Genomic DNA, 12,644 nt, shown 5'->3' on the forward strand with positions numbered 1-12,644 from the left:
GATTCAAATCGAAGTCTTAGCACTCTTAACCACATTGATCTTTTAACTCTTCATTGGCATTTGCCACTTAGTATTATCATCTTCCCACTTAAAACCTTTTTCTCTGGACAGTGAACTTCTTAAAGGAAAGAATTCTGTCTTGTGTTTACCTTGATGGCCACTGTAGCACAGTGCTGGCACACAGCTGACATGCCCTGAGTGCTCAGGTGCCTCCCAGGTGGCTCAAATAGTAAAGAATCCATCTGCAATGCAGGAGGATCCAGGTTCAATCCCTAGGCTGGGAAGACCCCACCCTGGAGAAGGAAATGGCAACCCACTCCAGTATTCTTGCCTGGAAAATCTCTTTCATGGACAGAGGACCCTGGCTGCCTACAGTCCATGGGTTACAAGAGTCAAGACTTAGTGACTAAACAACAACAAGTAGCTTTTTTAGACTGGTTCAGGTGGAGCCTAACACACCAGTGACAAGATAGGATACTTGCTAATAATGCCTACAGTCTTTGCAAGGAAGGCTGTGAGTCTTGGAAATATTAAGATGCCTCAAAGAAAATAAGTTTTTGCATGAAGGAAGAAATAAAAAATTAAAATATTAGGATATCCAACCCTATGGGCAAAGAGATTTATAGAACAGCTGGAGAACTTTGTCTAGGTACCCGCTCACTGAAATTGTGTTTTGATTCTAATTTGCTTTGAAATTAACATCTGTTCAGAATCACAACCTTGTAAGTAGAAGGAATCACATATGTTATCTGGGCCTTTTTCCTACTCAGTTTAGAAATATATCCTGATGTCGGACAAACTCGTGATTGAACCCCCCATTATTGTTTAGACAGCCTGTCCTACTGTAAGGCAATATTATTTGTTATAAATCTTTCTAGTATAAGCTAGCCTCCTGCACATGTTAAGAGAAGGTACATACCACACACACAGAGCTACTATTTATAAGAGAAGTAGCAGATCTCTGTCTGTAGGTTTAGACATAAAAATATACTTTCAGCATCATGGAGGATGAGGGAAGAAGCAGAGGAAGGGGAGGGAAAAGAGTTGGATGTAAAATATAGATATGAAGAATAGTTTATTTTTAAACACATTGCATTTTAGGTAGGCTAGAAAGTTCAAAGGATTTAGGGCAAAAATAATGTGCCACAAATACCATGTTCATTCTCATCTCTATGTTATTCTTGAACCACAACATTTTTGGTCAACATACCAGTCCTTCATCCATGACATCCTAAATGTTAAAAAATGTATATATTTACTTATAGTTAATATTCAAAGATGTGAACAACTATCAGGTCTTTATGGGAACAAGTCTCTAACTAGCAATGCTTTGCACAGTCTTCTGATATCCAGGGCATAAATCATGATCAACTTTACTATCACAATATTATCATTTTATTTTGTCAAAACATTAACACAAAAACCAGAAAGATAAGACAGCCCTGTATTGGCACACTCCAGAGGCAGGACAGACCCCAGCACTTAATGAGAAGCTCGAGAATCAAGAGTTAACCAGTATTCTTTATTTCTTATATAGAGAGTTGACCCTTGAACAATGTAGGGGTTAGTGGTGTGAGGCTCCATGCAATCAAAAGTCCACGTATAATTTATAGTCAGCCCTCCATATCCGCAGGTCCCCTGTATCCACAGTTCCACATCTGAAGATCCAAACAATCTTGGACTCTACAGTACTGTAGTATTTACAATTAAAAACAAAATCACATAGAAGTGGACATACACAGTTCAAACCCGTGTTGTTCAGGTCAACTTTATTCCAATTTTATATATATATATATGTATATATATACTCACACTAATATGTATAAATATATATGTATATACACACATAATTTAATTGAATAACCTTGGTTTTATAGACCTAGCTTAGTTCTTAGTTACAATATAATCTTGTCAATTACTTCTTGGTTTTCCATTTTGTGGCATATGCAAAATCTATATAGTATATGACGGGAAGATAAATAATTTACTTCAACTGAACTCCATTTATTAATGATACTAAATTACACTTGAAGACCTTTCCAGTGCCACATTCTAGGATGAAATGGTGTACAACAGGGAAAATACTATGAAATTTATTCAAATAATAGCTTCATATTTTTAAGCATAGTTCAAAACATATTAAGTAACTATTTTGTCTTCCCTTAATTACTAAATTCATTTCCAGAGAAGAAGGAAGAGAAACAACATTGATTATTACTTATTGTGTTCTTTCTGGCTACTCTGAAGGTCTGCTTTTTAAAATTTATCCCTCGCAGTAGCTATAAAATATTTAATCTTGCCCAAAGTCAAAGTACCTATTTCATAGCAGGCAAGAGTTAGCCCAGATCTGCACCCAAATTCAGAGCTTGGCAATATCCTGACATTCAATGGCACCTCCCAGATTTCATCCCTAAAAACAAGTACCTTCCCCTACTCCCCTTGTTCCCTTGCAACATTGTTGCCTCAATATATTCACCTCTTAGGTGGCATCAAGGGAAGGTGGACATCAGTGTTGAAAAGTCATAGTCCATCTACTGCTGTCTGCTCTGACTTAGTATTACCAGGATTCATATCATATGATAGTCAATGGGAGAAATGAACTTAAAACAAAAAGTTTTAAAAACCTATCCCAAAATAATCTATTCCAACACATTGCTTTTCTATTTCTATTTCTATGTGATTTCATTTAACCAAAAATAGGAAAAAACTATATTGATATTAAAGATAATATGTTTTCATAGAAAATGGTTAACTTTCAACAGCTCCACAACCCCCCAGTGCAATCTGGATCTCAGCCTTGAGGAGGACGATGAGGCTTACTGTGAAAACTTTTATCCCCAGGGCCACAGCAGCTCCTTATATCTGCAATGCACACAGTCTTTGGAGCTTTCCTTACTTTTTAGAAGCCAGCCTGATTTTTACTCCAATCTTGCTATCATGAATAATCAAATTCCTTAGGGTGAATTACTGGGTAATTTTTGTTCCCTGAGTGGACCCTGTTTGGGAAGTAATAGATTGAATAAACACAATTTTTCCTGGAGGATTTCTCAGAGACTCTAAAGTATATTAATATGTGTTACCGACTTTTTAAAAGGGTTAAATGATATACAGAATTTCACAAACCTACTAATATAGACACTCCCCCCACACCCCCCAATCCCTGCCACACACATACATACACTGGCACATGGAAGCATTCTGTTGGGGCATCTTTGGAGACACAACTACGGGTTTTAACTTATAATACAGCTGAATTTTACATGGCAGGAATTTGAGACCAATGCCTGCTGATGGGGAATAATAAGGTCAATTTTTATAAATTTTTACAAACCTGTAAGATAATGATTTTTCTTTTTATTTTTTTGATAAAGAACTACAGCATACTGTCTTCCCTTCAGGTCCCCGTCTGCCTCAGACAACACCTGCTCATGAATACCCATGGATTTCAGCAAGCACTCAGGAGAACAGGATTCTCATCCGGGAAAGGGCAGGACAGCCTCTCAGCGGGTGTGGCCATGTCTTGAAAGGAAGGGCGAGGCTGAAAGCTCCCTCCCCTCCTCATCCCTCAGGGTCTAGAGATTCTATTTCATACTGTCCATTTGATCATTCCTGAGGCCAAACATCTGGACTTTCCCATAAATGTGTATGACATCCATGGAAAGTTGCAGCCATAATCTGTTTTTTGACTCCTTGCAGCTTGAGACAGTAGCATTTGGGAGAAGACCTTGCAGAGGCCTCTGCTTTTAGAAATATATGACTTAAACAATAAGTGTCAGACACTATCAGAACCCGGGGCTGTGACATGCTGCAGGACAGAGAGCTGGTGGAAGCAATTATTACCTTTTATGTACATTCGCTAAAATACTGTTAGGGAAATGCAATTACTGACTGGGAGGTTCATTTATCCAAATTATTCTGGGCTATCAAAGAAACTTGACATGTAAACAATTTAGATAAGGAGTCTAATAATCTAGCTATAGCAAGTATCTGCAATTTGTCACGCTGTGCACTTTTGCTCTTAGCTGCAATGGTCTGCTGCGCTTGCAGTGCTAGTTCAGCTGAATGTACACTGGGAAGACGACTTTAAGTCAGTGTCAAGATACGAGTGAATCAAGGTACAAACAAAATCACAATGCAATGAGATTTTCACCTACTAAACTCAGAATGCAATGGCATTCCTATAATAAAGATATAACTAACTCATTACATGGAAACTATAGAAGATAAATAAGGGGCTTCAGAAAGTAATATTAGATTTATTTTACCTGGTATAGAAACAGTCAAATCTTAAATAGTTTTAGTCACTCTGATATGACCAATAATGTGCCAGGTTAAAAGGATACGAATAGAGCATAATACAGAACTGCTGTTTTAAATAACATCTCCTTTGGGAGACCAAAATAAAATTGAAATGATTATATATAGATTATTGACATAGGAAAATGTAATAATAAAACTCCAAAAAGAACAACAGAATTCTCTAAAGCTACAGTCCAGGTCTTGAACACACATTCACCTTGAGATACTTTCGAAAGAAACTGGCACTCACCCAAGGAGCAAATCCAGGCTCGAAGATATTTCTTTTCAACAGTTGAGGATTTGCAGGTAGTGAGTGCTTAACATAAGAGCAATGTGTGGAGTGGCTCTTTCTTAATAAAATGAAATGACTTGGCCCCTGCAAATAGGGGTCAGTGAAAAAAAGAAACCACTGATTTGCTTACTTCATGAAAAACGTGTTTTCATGTATTCATTATCTCAACTAGTATTTACTGACTTTTTTCTGTGTTACAAGTACCATGTCAAGCACTAAAGCCTTCCACAGTGGGACAAGACACTTTGCCTTGAGGAGACCACTGTCCAGTGTAGAAGACAGATGGGTAAATGAATATTTAAAATAAAGTTGATAAAAGCAATAATGGAATAAGTAAGGAATGTCATGTGAGTGCAGAGGAAAAAGCTGCAGGAATGTGCTGTAGCCAGGCTATGAGTACTTGTGACAGTCAACTACAAACTTTTCAGAATTTTTGAAAACCAGTCACTGAATACAGTCATTATTAAAAACTAATTTAGGCACAGTCGCAGTTAGAGTTAAAGCAGAGGTAATAAATATTCGAAACTCTATAAATTCCTAATTATTTCATTATAAATTGCAATATATCACTGAAAGTGAAAGAGGATGAGATGGTTGGGTAGCATCACCAACTCAATTTCACATGAGTTTGAGCAAACTCTGGGAGACAGTGAAGGACAGGGAAGCCTCAGGCATGCTGAGGTCGATGGGGTCACAAAGAGTCTGACAGGACTCAGAGACTAAACAACAACAATATCTGCATCTGAATGCAGAGTTCCAGAGAATACTAAAGGGAGATAAGAAAGACTTTTTAAGTGAAAGAAATAGAGGAAAGCAAAGAAATAGGGGAAAACAATAGAATGGGAAAGAGTAGCGATCACTTCAAGAAAACTAGAGATACCAAGAGAATATTTCATGCAAAGATGAGCACAATAAAGGACAGAAATGGTATGGACCTAACAGAAGCAGAAGATATTAAGAAGACGTGGCAAGAATACACAGAACTATCCAAAAAAGATCTTAATGACCCAGATAACCATGATGGTGTGATTACTCACCTAGAGCCAGACATCCTGGAATGTAAAGTCAAGTGGGCCTTAGGAAGCATAACTGCAAACAAAGCTAGTGGAGGTGATGGAATTCCAGTTGAGCTATTTTAAAACCTAAAAGATGATGCTGTTAAAGTGCTATACTCAATATGCCAGCAAATTTGCAAAACTCAGCAATGGCCACAGAACTGGAAAAGGTCAGTTTTCACTCCAATCCCAAAGAAGGGCAATGCCAAAGAGCTTAAACTACCACACAATTATACTCATTTCACATGCTAGCAAAGTAATGCTCGAAATCCTTCAAAATAGGCTTCAACAGAACGTGAATTGAGAACTTCCAGATGTACAAGATGGATTTAAAAGGCAAGGGAACCAGAGATCAAATTGCCAACATCCATTAGATCATAGAAAAAGCTAGAGAATTCCAGGAAAAAGCATCTACTTCTGCTTCACTGACTACACTAAAGCCTTTGACTACGTAGATCGCAACAAACTGTGGAAAATTCTTCAACAGATGGGAATTCCAGACCACCTGACCTGTCTCCCATGAAACCTGTATGCAGATCAAGAAGCAACAATTAGAACCAGACATGGAACAGTGGACTGGTTCTAAATTAGGAAAGGGGTATGTCAAGGCTGTATGTTGTCACCTGGCTTATTTAACTTACAAGCAGAGTACATCATGTGAAATGCTCAGTTTGATGAAACACAAGCTTGAATCAAGACTGTGAGGAGAAATATCAATAACCTCAGATATGCAGATGACATCACTCTTATGGCAGAAAGCAAGGGGAATTAGACAGTCCCTTGATGAAACTGAAAAAGGAGAGTGAAAAAGCTGGCTTAAAACTCAACAGTCAAAAAACAAAGATCATGGCATCTGGTCCCATCTCTTCATGGTAAATGGATGCGGAAACAATGGAAACAGTGACGGGCTTTATTTTCTTGGGCTCCAAAATCACTGTGGATGGTGACTGTAGCCGTGAAATTAAAAGACATTTGCTCCTTTGGAAGAAAAGCTATGACCAACCTAGACAGCATATTAAAAAGCAGAGACATTACTTTTCAACAACATCTGTACCCTCAAAGCTGTTTGTTCCAGTAGTCATGTATAGATGTCAGAGTCGGACCATAAACAAGGCTGAGTGTCATAGAATTGATGCTTTCAAACTGTGGTACTGGAGAAGACTCTTGAGAGTCCCTTGGACAGCAAGGAGATCAAACAAGGCAATCCTAAAGAAAATCAGCCCTGAATATTCACTGGAAGGATTGGTGCTCAAGCTGAAGTTCCATTACTTTGGCCACCTGATGCGAGGAGCCGACTCATCGGAAAAGACCCTGACCCTGGGAAAGACTGAAGGCAGGAGGAGAAGGGGAAAACAGATGATGAACTAGTTGGATGACATCACAGACTCAATGGACATGAGTTTGAGCAAGCTACAGGAGATAATAAAGGACAGGGAAGCCTGGCATGCTGTAGTCCATGGGGTTGCAAAGAGTCGAACAGGACTGAGTAATTGAACAACAGCAACAATTATCTATGCACTTGAGTTTATTTATTTCTGCTGCACACATATGGTAGAAATGTCATATAATGGCATCCTTCTGGGCATTTCTTACCAACTTTATGTGTTGGCATCACATTGATAACTTGAGGCTTGCCATGGTGGAAATATCTATACCAGGGAATTCAACAAATTTTATTTGTTGAATATATTCAACATATTCAACAAATATACTACCAAACATCCCCCCCAGAAGATAGCCAATTATTAAACATGTGTCAGCATATCAATGACGACATCTAACCTTGGCCCCCTATCTGTGATGTGCTTAGTTGCTCAGTCATGTCTGACTCTGGGACCCCATGGACTTCAGCCCATCAGGCTCCTCTATCCATGGAGATTCTCCATGCAAGAATACTGGAGTATGTTGCTATGCCCTCCTCCAGGGAATCTTCCCAACTTGGGGATCAAACCCAGGCCTCTGCATTGCAATGAATTCCTTACTGTCTGAAGCCCTTCCTTACTGAAGCCCTGGCCCCTCTCTAGTCATGGTAAAGGAGAGCTTCCTGGAAAAAGAGGGAATACAGAGAAGTAAAATTTGTCACACACAGAATAAAGACCAGCCTGCAAAAATAAAAGTCCAAGCTAAAAATATCTAAGTTGCCCTAACTTCTCTCATCCTGTTTCCTCCAAATCCAATTATTTGCTATTAGAATTAGTTATTAGAATTGCTCCTCTAATTCTAGCTCTCATTTCCAGAGCCCTATAGGATTGCACTTTGATACTCCCTTGAAGTTCATCATGACAATTGGACTTCCCAGGTGGGGCTAGTGGTAAAGAACCTGCTTGTCAATCCTGGAGAAGTAAGAGATGCAGGTTCTATCTCTGAGTGGGCAAGACCCCCTGGAGAAGGAAATGGCAACCCACTCCATGATTCTTACCTTGAAAGCCACACGGAGAGAGGAGCCTGGTGGGCTATAGTCCATAGGGTTGCAAAGAGTCAGACATAACTGAAGTGACCTAACACAGCACAAATGAGTTGAATTGCTAACAGTATGTACTGTATACAGAAGTGAAGTGGGTCATTTCTAGGTTACAGCTTTATACACAGTGTGTGATGTGCCCTGTTCATTTAAACCTGATGTGGTGACTGTGGAACCAGTCAACTGAAGTCCCTGAATGACTACGGAGAGCAAAGAATTTCTGAATACCTCCCTCTAAATTCCTACTCAGATTGTTTATGTATATTCCATGGGAAATACACTTTTGTTGTTTTAAGCCCTAATATTTGACACTTGTTCATTATTCCAGCAAAACCCAAACCATCCTGATTTATACAACTGCCAAATACTACAGAACCTTTGAAATAGTTCTTTCATGACTTTTGTCTCAGTTCACATCCCTATTCTATTAACCCCTCACCTGAATGACCATAACAGCCATTCAACTTCTGCTGCCAGTCTCAGCATCCTTCAACCATTTCTATATACCCTAGAGTTGGGTGCCCCAAACACTTTTCTATTTAAACATCTTTAAAATATCCTCATTTTATACAAGGTAGATCTAAATACTATAAAATGCTATATTCAAAGGGCCCTCATGATTTTTATCCTAATATTGATGTTCCAATCACACAGAAATAATAAGTTTCCCAAACAAGCTTCCTCGCCTCAGAACATTCAAACATTGGACCTTCATGCTCTCATCTCAAATCTTCCTCTTGATAAACTCCTGCTCATATATCAAGTACTTATTATGTGAAACCTCAAGCTAAATGGGTGCCTTCTCTTTTCTGTATGTTTCAAAGGCACTTTGCTTACATTTCTATGGCAGTAATGATCTTATGACACTACAATCAATTCTGTATATTTCTCTATCTGGACCTTGCTTTCTGGGATCTATTTCTGAATCCCTCTGACTTGACATATAGTGCTCATAAAAAGCCTGAAAGAAATATATCCAGACTTCTCTTGTGGTCCATTGACTAAGATCCAAGCTTCCAATGCAGGGAGCCAGGGTTCAATCCCTGGTCAGGGAACTAGATCCCACATGCTGCAACTAAAGATCTTATGTGCCACAAACTAAGACCTGGTATAGCCAAAAAAAGAGAAAAACTAAAAATAATTATTGGGCTTCTCTGGTAGCTCAGCTGGTAAAGAATTCGCTTTCAGTGCAAGAGACCCCAGTTCAATTCCTACGCCAGGAAGATCCTCTGGAAGAGGGATAGGCTACCCATTCCAGTATTCTTGGGCTTCCTTGGTAGCTCAGATGATAAAGAATCTGCCTGCAAGGCAAGAGACTTGGGTTCAATCCCTGGGTTCTGTATATTTCTCTATCTGGACCTTGCTTTCTGGGATCTATTTCTGAATTCCCAGGACTTGACACAGTGCTCATTAAAAACCTGAAAGAAATACATCCAAGGAGTTAATCTTTGATTTCCTAAACATGTTCAACTAGGGCAGAACTTTCCCTTCGGTTTTGTTGATGCTGATTTAATTAAGATTGTATCTTGGACTTCTCTCAGAAGCAGAAAAACAAGTTTGATCATTTACTCCAATCTCTTCATTCAAGAGATGAAAATCAAGGCCCACAGATATTTGACCTGCAACTGATTGATTGAGTCTGAATAGAAAGAATCCCAAGGCCTTCTTACTCTGAGGAACTGCCACTCACCAATCCTGGGTGTCACCTTACATAATAAGGTTATCTTAATGTGCACTAAAATGTACATCATTTATTTGCTAATACTTTTCAATTTATTTTTACAAGCCCTGTTTCCATATATTGATCTTACCTCTCAACCAGTCTTTACATTTTTTGATTCCCTAAAATATTTCTTGAAGTGGTCACCCAATGAAAAGGGGAAACAATTTAAAGTCAATTTTAGAATCTCGAAGTGATCAGAAGAGACCAGAAAAGTAACATGATTTAATTAAAGCCACATAGCCAACACTGAATTAAGGCCATAGAAACCAACACGAGAATATACTCAGATATCTCAATGCCAAGACAAGGGTTCTTCTTCCTTTAAAACACAGGTTTTATTTTGATGTTCATTTTGGTCATTGTTGCCTTTCAGCTCAGGGTCTCATTTCTGTTACTTCGATTAAGTAATACAAGTGACATAAATAAAGTTCCTCATATGTTTTTTTAGGTAAATACAAGTAAAAAGTAAGAGAAAATAAAGGGAAAATATCCTATAAAATCTAAGTACCAAAGTTAATGAAAGGTGAAAAGATTAAAAGTTAAACAAATTTATTAATGTTAGAAGGCACATGTATGTTAATAAAATGCACTTAAAGAAACATAAAAAAGGAAAGAAAATATGCTTCTTAAATCTGTCTTTTTATTTCTCCTTCTATAACCTATTTACAGAATTTTAAAAGCAAACCTTATACTATTAAGATGATCACTTTAGATGAAACATGAGAGGCAAAGGAATTAAAGCTTTCAAAATGAAATGGAACTACTTGACCATCCACTCCAGGTAATTAGGCAAGGGATTAGAGTAGAATTCTATATATAGCTACACATTAGAAATAAATGGAAAACTACAGATTTAATAATTTACAAAACAAAACAACTCTCAGTTTTCTAAAGAGAGTCCTTCAAACAAAATCTCTTAATGGCTGAAAAGCATCACTGAATGGAATTAACAGCATTGCCCTAGATTTGTGCTACACTGATGTTTAACAATTAAGAATGCATTTTATCCTCATTCGTGTTCTGCTTTTCAAATTAATGTAAGCTTTGACTGTGTTCTCTCTCATTTTTTTGCCTCCACCTCTACCCATTTAAAAAATTTTTCATTTTTGTAGCTGCTCTATCAGATTAATAAAATGCTCTATTATTTCTTTGTTATAACTTGATTTTTTATAAATTTTATTGTGATAAGAACACTTAATATGAGCTCTCCCCTCATAACAGATTTTGAAGTATACAATGCAGTATTGACACAGTATATGCATGGTGTAATAAAGAAGGCCTCTAAAGTATATTCATAACTGAATCCTTATTCAGTTAAGCATTGAACAAGTTATGAATAACAATCCTTACTCATAATCCTTATTGATTACGCCCCCTCCCTACCTTCCTAGACGGGGGAATCTCAGTCGGTAAGGAATCTGCCTGCAATGCAGGATACCCAGCTTTGATCCCTAGGTCAGGAAGATCCCCTGGAGAAGGAAATGGTAACCCACTCCAGTATTCTTGCCTGGACAATTCCACAGACAGAGGAGCCTGGCAGGCTACAGTCCATGGGTCACAAAGAGTCGGACATGACTGAGCAACTAGCACTTTGACTTTCATTTCACAGTCCCTGGAAACTACCATTCTTCTCTCTGCTTGTATGAGGCTGGGCATTCATCTCCTATGAAAGGAATCATGAGGCGACTGGCTTCTTTCACTTAGTTCCCCAGGTTCATCTATGCTGTCATGTCTTACAATATTTCCTTCTTTTTCTAAAGGACAATAACATTTTATCCTACATATAAATCACATTTGCTTTAACCACTCATTCATCACCGGACATTTAGGCTGTTTCCACTTCTAGGCTATTGTGAGTAGTGCTGCAATAAACATGGGAGTGCTATTGTCTCTTTGATACAGTGAACAATGAAGAGAGTGAAAAGGCAACCGATAGAGTGGAAAAAAATATCTGCAAATCATAATAAGCAGTTATCTGCCAAATATATACGGAACTCCTATAACTCATTAAAAAAAACTCTAATAACATAAGTAAAATATGGGTTAAGGACTTGAATAGACATTTCTACAAAAAAGACCTACAAATTATGTCTTCAAATAATTTCAATAATTGTATGAAAAGATGCTCAAGGTCACTGATCAGAGAAATTAAATAAAAACCACAATTGGATATCATCTCACATCTATTAGGATAGCTGTTATAAAAAAATAAAATACGCTATGTTGGCCAGGATGTGGAAAAGTTGGAATCCTTGCTCACTCATTTATTATGGTCAGCCAAGTCCAGTATATCTGGCATGATGCTTTTCCAACTATCAAGGTCAGCTCTTTGGTCTGGTGATTCCTTGTCCTCCCCTCTTTCTCCTCAGTTTGTAGCAGCATGTATCACATAGGCTGTTGAAATGGGACAGTATTTTGTAGTCAACAGCTCTGGATATGCAGACATATGTGATGGTCTGCCACTAAATACGAGCTTCCTAGGTGGCTCAGTGGTAAAGAATCTGCCTGCTAATGTAAAAGACTCAGGTTCGATCCCTAGGTCAGGAAGATCCCCTGGAGAAGGAAATGGCAACACACTCTAATATTCTTGCTTGGGAAATCCCATGGACAGAAGAGCTTGGCAGGCTGCAGTGCATGGGGTCGCAAAAAGTCAGACACAACTGAACAGCTGAACAGCAGCAGCCACTAACTATGAAAGAAAGAATCAAAGGGTTTGAGGAATATAAATATTTTGAGATCTTGGAATTATTGAGAACCATTATTAAGTGATACAAATAACCTTGATTCAGCTTTGATTAAATTTACAGTGAAATC

At 38.1% G+C, this 12,644-nt stretch overlaps 1 protein-coding gene across 1 annotated transcript in view; it reads right to left on the bottom strand.

Moving 5' to 3' along the window:
- The window catches only part of KCNIP4 (potassium voltage-gated channel interacting protein 4), a 1,307,639-nt gene that overhangs the window by 1,044,491 nt on the left and 250,504 nt on the right, over positions 1-12,644 (bottom strand). The window lies entirely within an intron of this gene.

Source organism: Bos indicus x Bos taurus, chromosome 6 (assembly GCF_003369695.1).
Source record: "Bos indicus x Bos taurus breed Angus x Brahman F1 hybrid chromosome 6, Bos_hybrid_MaternalHap_v2.0, whole genome shotgun sequence".
Lineage (NCBI taxonomy): Eukaryota > Metazoa > Chordata > Mammalia > Artiodactyla > Bovidae > Bos > Bos indicus x Bos taurus.